The following is an 8,250-nucleotide window of genomic DNA, read 5'->3' as shown; positions in this document are numbered from 1 at the left end:
TAGATGCTCCTTTCCCCTTTTGACAAATTTCTCTAAACCTAACTTTCCCCTTTCCAGCTTGCTTAGCTGATACTTGCCTCTGGCCAATTAGTATATGTGGTCCTTTGTGGTTGTCCCTTGCTATGTTGGACCTTCATTTGATTTCATGCTCTTTACTTTCCGATGTCTTGGACCTTTCTAAACTCTTCTTCTTCTTTTTTTCATCATTAAGTGTCCCATAGCCAGACACCACTTTGTTCTTTGCTCAAAAGGCAGGGACTTGGGATCCCTGGGTGGCGCAGCGGTTTGGCGCCTGCCTTTGGCCCAGGGCGCGATTCTGGAGACCCGGGATCGAATCCCACGTCAGGCTCCCGGTGCATGGAGCCTGCTCCTCCCTCTGCCTGTGTCTCTGGCTCTGTCTCTCCTTCTATCTCTCAAGAATAAATAAATAAAATCTTAAAAAAAAAAAAAAAAAACAAAAGGCAGGGACTTGCTGAAAACTCTTCTCCTAAAAGAAGACTATAAAGAAACCAGGAAGAATTGTTTAGTTAAAAAAAAAAATCAGTGGGATCCCTGGGTGGCGCAGCGGTTTGGCGCCTTCCGTTGGCCCAGGGCGCGATCCTGGAGACCCGGGATCGAGTCCCGCGTCGGGCTCCCGGTGCATGGAGCCTGCTTCTCCTCCCTCTGCCTGTGTCTCTGCCTCTCTCTCTCTCTGTGACTATCATAAATAAAATAAAATTCTTAAAAAAAAAATCAGTAATTTAAAACAAAATAAACACAAAAAGGTGAGGGATGTATACTTCAGAGCCACCCTACATGCAATAGGAGCAGTCAAGATACAGAGGAAGAAGTCAGAAAATAAAGTTTGGTGAGTTTGTGATATTTTTTCCTTATTTAATTATTTATTTTCATCGTTACAACTGTAGATCAACTTGCCACAGGTCAGTTTGCTAAAAGGCAATTTATCATTTGTAAAATTAGCCAAAAATCTGTTTATCCAAAAATTAGCCAAAAATCTGTTTATCCAATGACCGATGACAGCAAAACCTGAGGTGGGACTGGCCCCTCTGGCCACTCGATACCCTGAGGACATCAATGGGTGAGATGGGCTCCATCATCTAACCCAAGAAGCCAGGTCATGAGAGGTGAAAGGTGGTTCAGTGAGCTTTCACTCAGAGTTTAGTGAGGAGAAGGAAGGTTCCACAAAATTTGGGTCATTCTATACATACGAACTGAACTTGATTATTTTCATTTAACAATATAGCTATTTTCTATGTCATTATGTACAGAACTGGTTTCTTATTGATTGCTAGCGATTTTAAATTTTTTTAAATTTTTATTTATTTATGATAGTCACACACACACAGAGAGAGAGAGAGAGAGAGAGAGAGGCAGAGAGAGAGGCAGAGAGAGAGGCAGAGAGAGAAGCAGGCTCCATGCACCGGGAGCCCGACGTGGGACTTAATCCCGGGTCTCCAGGATCGCGCCCTGGGCCAAAGGCAGGTGCTAAACCGCTGTGCCACCCAGGGATCCCTTGCTAGAGATTTTAGACCTTTCTCCATATCATAACTTGTGGTAGTCAGAATAAAGCCCCACCCACCCAGATGTTCATGTCTTAATCAATGTGAATGGTGTAAGGGACTTTGCATCTTCCCTGGGGAGGGGGAAATTATCAGGAAAGACAGATTCTCCTCTAGAGCCTCTAGAAAGGAAAGCAGCCCTGCCTTAATGTTAACCCCCTGGAACCTATGTTCAATTTCTGATTTATAGAACTGTAAGATGATGAATTGTGTTGTTTTAAGCCACCAAGTTTGTGGCAATTTGTTACAGCAACAAGAGAAAGCCAATTCATGCCCCTTTTTCAGAATCATGGATATTTGGGCCTTGGTTGCCAGGAGCTTAGTTCAGTAGTAAAATTTGCCTTTCAAAGTCAAGTTTACCTGTTGGTTAACCAGATTCTGGCCATATAGTGCATTTTTGGTACACTCACATTTTGAGGGAAGGCTATTGTCAGTTCAATAGCTAGGGGGTGGGAGTTGGGCTGAAACCTGGGCTGATCAGGAGCTTTGGTCTTGTCCCTCTGGTTACTGCCCTCACCAACCTGGCTTAGTCTTGAGTACCTTTTCGGGATCATGTCACAGACATCACACACCAAATGAGTCAAACTACTTCTGCCAGTTTAGTACAGCTGTTGCCAGAGAATGAGAGAAACAGGAAGAGTCCTCTAGTCCCCAGAACAAAGGTCTCTCAAAGCTTTGGCTTCTTTCTTCTTAGCCTAGCCCCAATATATCCATCAGATCTCAGTGTGCACCACAATAATTCAATCATTCAACAAACCTTTACTGAGCACCTTGCTAGGCCCTGGGTACCAGACTGGCACTAGGGGAATATCCTTCTTCAAAGAGCTCAGAGACTCTGGTTTATAGATATGATTAAATTACAATTCCAGGAAAGCAATTAACTCGACCCGGAGGGGTTAAAGAGCGTGCAGAGGACTTTGGTGCCAAGGAAAGAATGTGGATGATGCAAGCACAGCAAAGCTGGGTTTGCTTTTTTTTTAACTCGCTTGTCTTTGAGGTATTTTTTGTTTATAGTTTAAAATGCTTTTTCACATGGCTTCGTGTTTTTCCTAATTATAAAATTTATATTCATTACGAAAAATTCAGACAATATAGATAATAAAAAAATTTTTAATTGTCTATTAATCCACCACCCAAAGATAACTACTCCTTAATGAATTGATGAATGTGTCACACAGAGAGAGGGAGAGGCAGAGACACAGGCAGAGGGAGAAGCAGGCTCCATGCAGCGGGAGCCCGACGTGGGATTCGATCCCGGGTCTCCAGGATCGCGCCCTGGGCCAAAGGCAGGCGCCAAACCGCTGCGCCACCCAGAGATCCCTCAACTGTACTTCTTTATTTGCATATATCATGCTTTTTTTTTTTTTTTTTACCCAATCCTGTATTGAGGACATTTCTAGTTTTTTCCTATTATACCACAGCCTCTACACTGAAATTGTCCTCCATAGGCTTTGTACCAGGTTACATTCCACTGCCCAATAGAAAGAGTGTTCATCTTCCCACGTCCTTCCCTAAGGTGGTCATTATCATTGAAAAATTGTGTCTCCTTGTTTGACTTCATTTTTTTTTTTTTTAAGATTTTACTTATTTATTCATGAGAGCCACAGAGAGGCAGAGACATAGGTAGAGAGAGAAGCAGGCTCTCTGTGGGGAGCATGATGCGGGACTGGATGAGCCAAAGGCAAATGCTCAACCACTGAGCCACACAGACACCCTGACTTCGTATATTTTTTTTAAAGATTTATTTTAGAAAGTATGTATTACTGGGTTAAAAAAAAAAAAAAAAATGGGTAGCCCCGGTGGCTCAGCGGTTTAGCGCCGCCTTCAGCCCAGGGCGCGATCCTGGAGACTTTGGATCCAGTCCCACATGGGGCTCCCCGTGTGGAGCCTCCCTCTCTCTCTCTCTCTCTGTGTTTGTATCTCATGAATAAATAAATAAATAATCTAAAAAAAAAATCATGCTCATGTGGAGGGAGGGGCAGAGGAAGAGAATCATCAAGCCAACTCCCTATGAGGGCAGAGCCCAAGGCAGGACTCCTTATGACCTGTGAGATAATGATCTGAGGTGAAAGCAACTGGAGTCAGTTCCTTAATCTGCTGAGCCACCCAGGCACCCTTGACTTCAGATGTTTAAATGGCAGTTAGGTTGAATAGTTTTTTTACATGTTTGCTTGTTATATATGTTTCCTGTTTGGTGAGTTTCCTATTCATGATTCTGTCAGCCAAATCCCTAGTCACTGAATGCTGATTAATGTAGCAGAGGAGTGTGCTTAAAGAGTATTTGTGGGGCACCTGGGTGGCTCCGTGGTTGAGTGTCTGCCTTTGGCTCAGGTTGTGATCCGGGGACCCTGGGATCCAGTCCTACATCAGGCTCCCTGCAGGGAACCTGGTTCTCCCTCTGCTCATGTCTCTTTTGTGTGTCTCTCATGAATAATTTTAAAAAATCTTAAAAAAAAAAAAAAGAAAAAAAGAATATTTGTTAGCTAAATGTTACCAACTGCTAGGTGAAAGATACACAGAGGTTAATTTTATTATCCTTTTGACTTTCTTTTTCTTTTCTCTTCTTTTTTTTTTTTTTTTTTTTTTTTTCAAAAACTGTCAGGAAGAAAGCCCTGAGGGGGAAAAGGTGGGGAAAAGTGACTAAGGTCACTCTTAGATCCCTCCCTTTCTTGGACTCTGCTTCCAGCTCTGAGGACAACTGCCACTCTTGTCTGGAGGTTCTCAGCCATCGTAAATGAGTCTACCTTTTCCAGTCCCACAGCAGGGGTGACAAGGCAGCTCCTGGTAGGTAGCCTCAGCCCTCCAGGACAGTGACTTCCATCAGGCCATGTCCCTGATGGCCTTGCTGGAAAGAAACTACCAAGTTTCAGACAAAGTAGAATGAGCTATTGATTTTTATCTTGCCTCTACAGGAAATAAAACCTCTGTTTTGGGATAGAAAAAAAGCAGGTGACATACACATGATGGAAACTGAAGTTGGTGACTGTATATTCAGCACCATTTCTGAAAGGTGACCTTCTTAGAATTAATCTTGGATATTATGGGAGAACAGGGGCAAGAATAAGAGGGAATATATTACAGACATGGATGTGTTGGATCTGAAACCAGAAGGTCTAGAACTTGGAGCATCAGGGAACCATCATCATCATCAAATCAGGGTTAAGCAAATGCAGTCATATCCAAATTCTGCTTAGAGTATTTGAAGCTCTTGATAGAAATATACAAGGAAGCAACTTTGATAAAGTTGATTTCTGGTCCACAAACAATTCAGTGATCAGTGGTGTCACCCATCCAAGTTTTATGCTAAACCATCTATTTGAAGATAAGTAGAAAAGTGGAACTTGAAACTCAAACTATTTAACATTTTAAAAAGAGGCTGGAAAATGCAATAAGTTGTCACAGTCAGGATCAGTAACAGCCTCTTCCAGCTTGTTTTCAGGCAGTCTTATGTGTGAAACAAATGTAACTTAAATGTGAAAAGAAAGTCTTTACTTGTCTAATCATATTTATCCAATTGTACTTAATCATGTAACAGAAATATTTTGCAGATTTATGTATAATTCAATGAAGCCCTATTAATAACTGCATTTTCCTAAGTTTGAAAAAAAAATTTCAAATGTCGCAGGTGATTTAAATAAGTGAACATTGAGCCTAAATGCACCACCAAACAATCTGTTTTAAAAAGTTTATCTTGGGGTGCTTAGGTGGCTCTGCCAGTTAAGTGTCTGACTCTTGATTCCAACTCAGGTCATGATCACAGGGGTGTGAGACAGAGCTCCACGTTGGGCTCCATGCTGCATATGAGCCTGCTTAAAGTTCTCTCTTCTCCTTTTGCTCCCCACTGCCCGTCTTTCTCTCTCAACAACAACAACAAAGTTTCTCTTACCCAGAAGTTTCCCTGTAAACGTGGCAATTGTAGATTAATCCCAGAAAGCTGACTTACCTGATTATGGATTGAATATAGATTTGGAAGACAAAGTCTTTTGTCTGAACATACACTGTAAATAGAAGCATGCTTTTGAGAAACAATAACATTTGAGACTTTTGTAACCAAATATTATATTGCAATGTAAAATACAAGTAACAACATAGCAGTTTTATATACTTAGCCTATATTCCCCAAAGGTCATGGCTATGGACTGAATATTTGTGCCCCCCCCCATTCATATGTTGAAACCCCATTCCCAAGGTGATGGTATTAGGAAGTGCTTAGGTCATGAAGGTGGAGTCCTTATGAATAGGATTTGTGAATTTATAAAAGAGACCCTGAGGAGACCCTTACCTCTCTCTTTTACCATGTGAGGACACAGTGAGAAGGTGCCATGTGTGAACCAGAAAGTGAGCTTTCACCAGACCCTGAATCTGCCAGCTTCTAGAACTGTGAGAAAGAATTGTCTGTTGGTTAAGTCCCCTACTCTGTGGTATCTTGTTATAGCAGCTGAAATGGATTAAGACAAAGTCATACTTTTCTTATTTAAATTAGGACAATTTTTTTTGAAGAAGAAGGAGAAGAAGAAATGAATAGTATGTTCAAAGATTTCTCAGTCTCAATAAGGATGTAGATGTTCTGTGTTAACAGACATTCAGCACTTAGCCAAAGTATAGGATTTTAAAAGTAAATGTGAGAGAAATTATGAGCTTATTTTTATATTATCCGTCAACAGTGTTATGTTAATTTTGACATGGTTGCTGATTGGATAATATTGATTATCAGGTGTTGTGCAGGTAGTATTGCTAAAAGAATCTGGACTTAACACAGATATCTCCTTTTCTAAGCCCTCAAAATCTTCAGAAACATTAAAAAGAAGATTTACCTAAAAATTCTTTTAGTTTCCAAAGGTAAATTTAAGATTGTCAGATCAAAATAAGGTTATTTTTTTCTTTTCTTTTCTTCTTCTTCTTCTTCTTCTTTTTTTTTTTTTTGTTTTGTTTTGTTTTGTTTGCCATATGGAAGCCTTACATTTTTATGTAGGCAGATTTGTCAGTCACCTTTCATGGTTTATGGATTTGGGGTCATGGTTAGAAAGACCTTCTCTACTTTACTTTTTTTTTTTAAATTCACACTTTCTTTGATTATTTTTGAGGCTTAATTTTTTAAAAATATTGAAATCTTTACTCTGTAAGAATTTGTGCTGGCATAAGTATGTCTTCAGTATAGACATTTTTACTTTTATAGTCAAATCGTTGTCTTTTATGATTTCTGGTGCAGGTATTATGATTTGTTTTCTTTTAATGACATTTCTTGGGAGCAATGTGAAGAGTAGGCTGGAGTAGGACAAACCCAGTTGGCAAGCTAGAAACTCCATTTGAAGTAGTTTCCAAGTGAAAGTACCATTTTTCTTTCTTTCTTTTCTTTTCTTTTCTTTTTTTTTTTTTTGAAAGTACCATTTTTCGTTTCAACTCAGCTCAGTTAACATTTACTGAGAATCTACTCTGTTACAGATACTGTGTTAAGTGCTGGAAGCACAAAGATGAAGAAGCCATATTTCTGTTCTCAAATGGGGGAGACAAATACAGAAACAGAATTACAGATCAGTGGTATGTATAATGAGAAAATAATGTAAGGACCAATGAGTACCCCTCAGATGGGCACTCATCTAGCCTGGAAGGGAGGAGGATGTCTGAGAATGCTGAGGGAAGTGGAGCCGAGATAAGTTTTTGGCCCCATTTGGATATTTATAAAATTAGGATAAAACAATTTAATGAAGCATCTGAAATCACCCTCCAATTAATATAATTTCCTCTGCAAATTCATTCTGCCTGTGAGACATAAGGAAGAACACATTACTTGCAAAGATACATGTTTAATATAATTGAAAAGAAAGAAAAAATTGGGACAGAAGCTGCTTTGATCAACAATTGAATACAACTCCCAGACCAATGGAGAGAGGCCCCCAAGCCAGAGAGAGTCATCCTGGTGCACACTGATTATGAGAGAGGGCTCCACCAGAACTCCACTCTCCCCACATAGCCAAATGTAGCTCACAAGTTCTGAAACCAAAACTAGAAGGCAGAGAACTTGAAGCCTGGAGCCTGAAGAGGCAAATTTTAGGGATCTTATGCCTATGTAACAGACAGGAGATAGAAACCACTAAGGTGCTTAACTGGAAAGTGTCAGAGCTGATGAAAAGACTTGGAAATCACCAACAGGTAGTGAGTAGGGAGATGCGAGTGGGTGAGATTGCCCAGGGTTACCAAGTTGCAGAGGACTTAAGTTTTGGAGAGATTCTTGATCTCTTTGAAAACATGATGAAAGCTCTGGACCATCTCTCCAGAAAAATGTACGTTAAAGATCACACAAACATACATAATTTCAGGGGACTGTCAAATTAAGAATATTCAATGTAGAGAGGAAAAAGAGAAAAGATGTGAAGAAGAAGACATTTGGACGATGATGAGGAGAACAGGAAAGAGGCCAAAGAAAGACCCAAGAAGTACAAGAAGAACCAGAAGAGTAAAGTATCGGGAAGTTGCCGGAGAATAGAGATGTGAGGAGGGTGTGAGCAAGTGTCAAGTGCTATAGAGACTTAACTAAGGTAAGGACTGAAACATACCTTTCACACTTATGGTTAAGAAATCATTGATAACTGTGAATAGTTTCTGAGGGGTTATGGGTAATGGTAGTTCCAGATTTTTTTTTTTTTTTTTAATCCAAGAAGTGTTTACGGGTGGCATTTGGGTAGAAGTGAGG

This window comes from Vulpes vulpes, chromosome 15, assembly GCF_048418805.1.
Source record: "Vulpes vulpes isolate BD-2025 chromosome 15, VulVul3, whole genome shotgun sequence".
NCBI classification, from domain to species: domain Eukaryota; kingdom Metazoa; phylum Chordata; class Mammalia; order Carnivora; family Canidae; genus Vulpes; species Vulpes vulpes.
The sequence above is the reverse complement of the archived record's forward strand: the minus strand, read 5'-3'. Positions refer to the sequence as shown.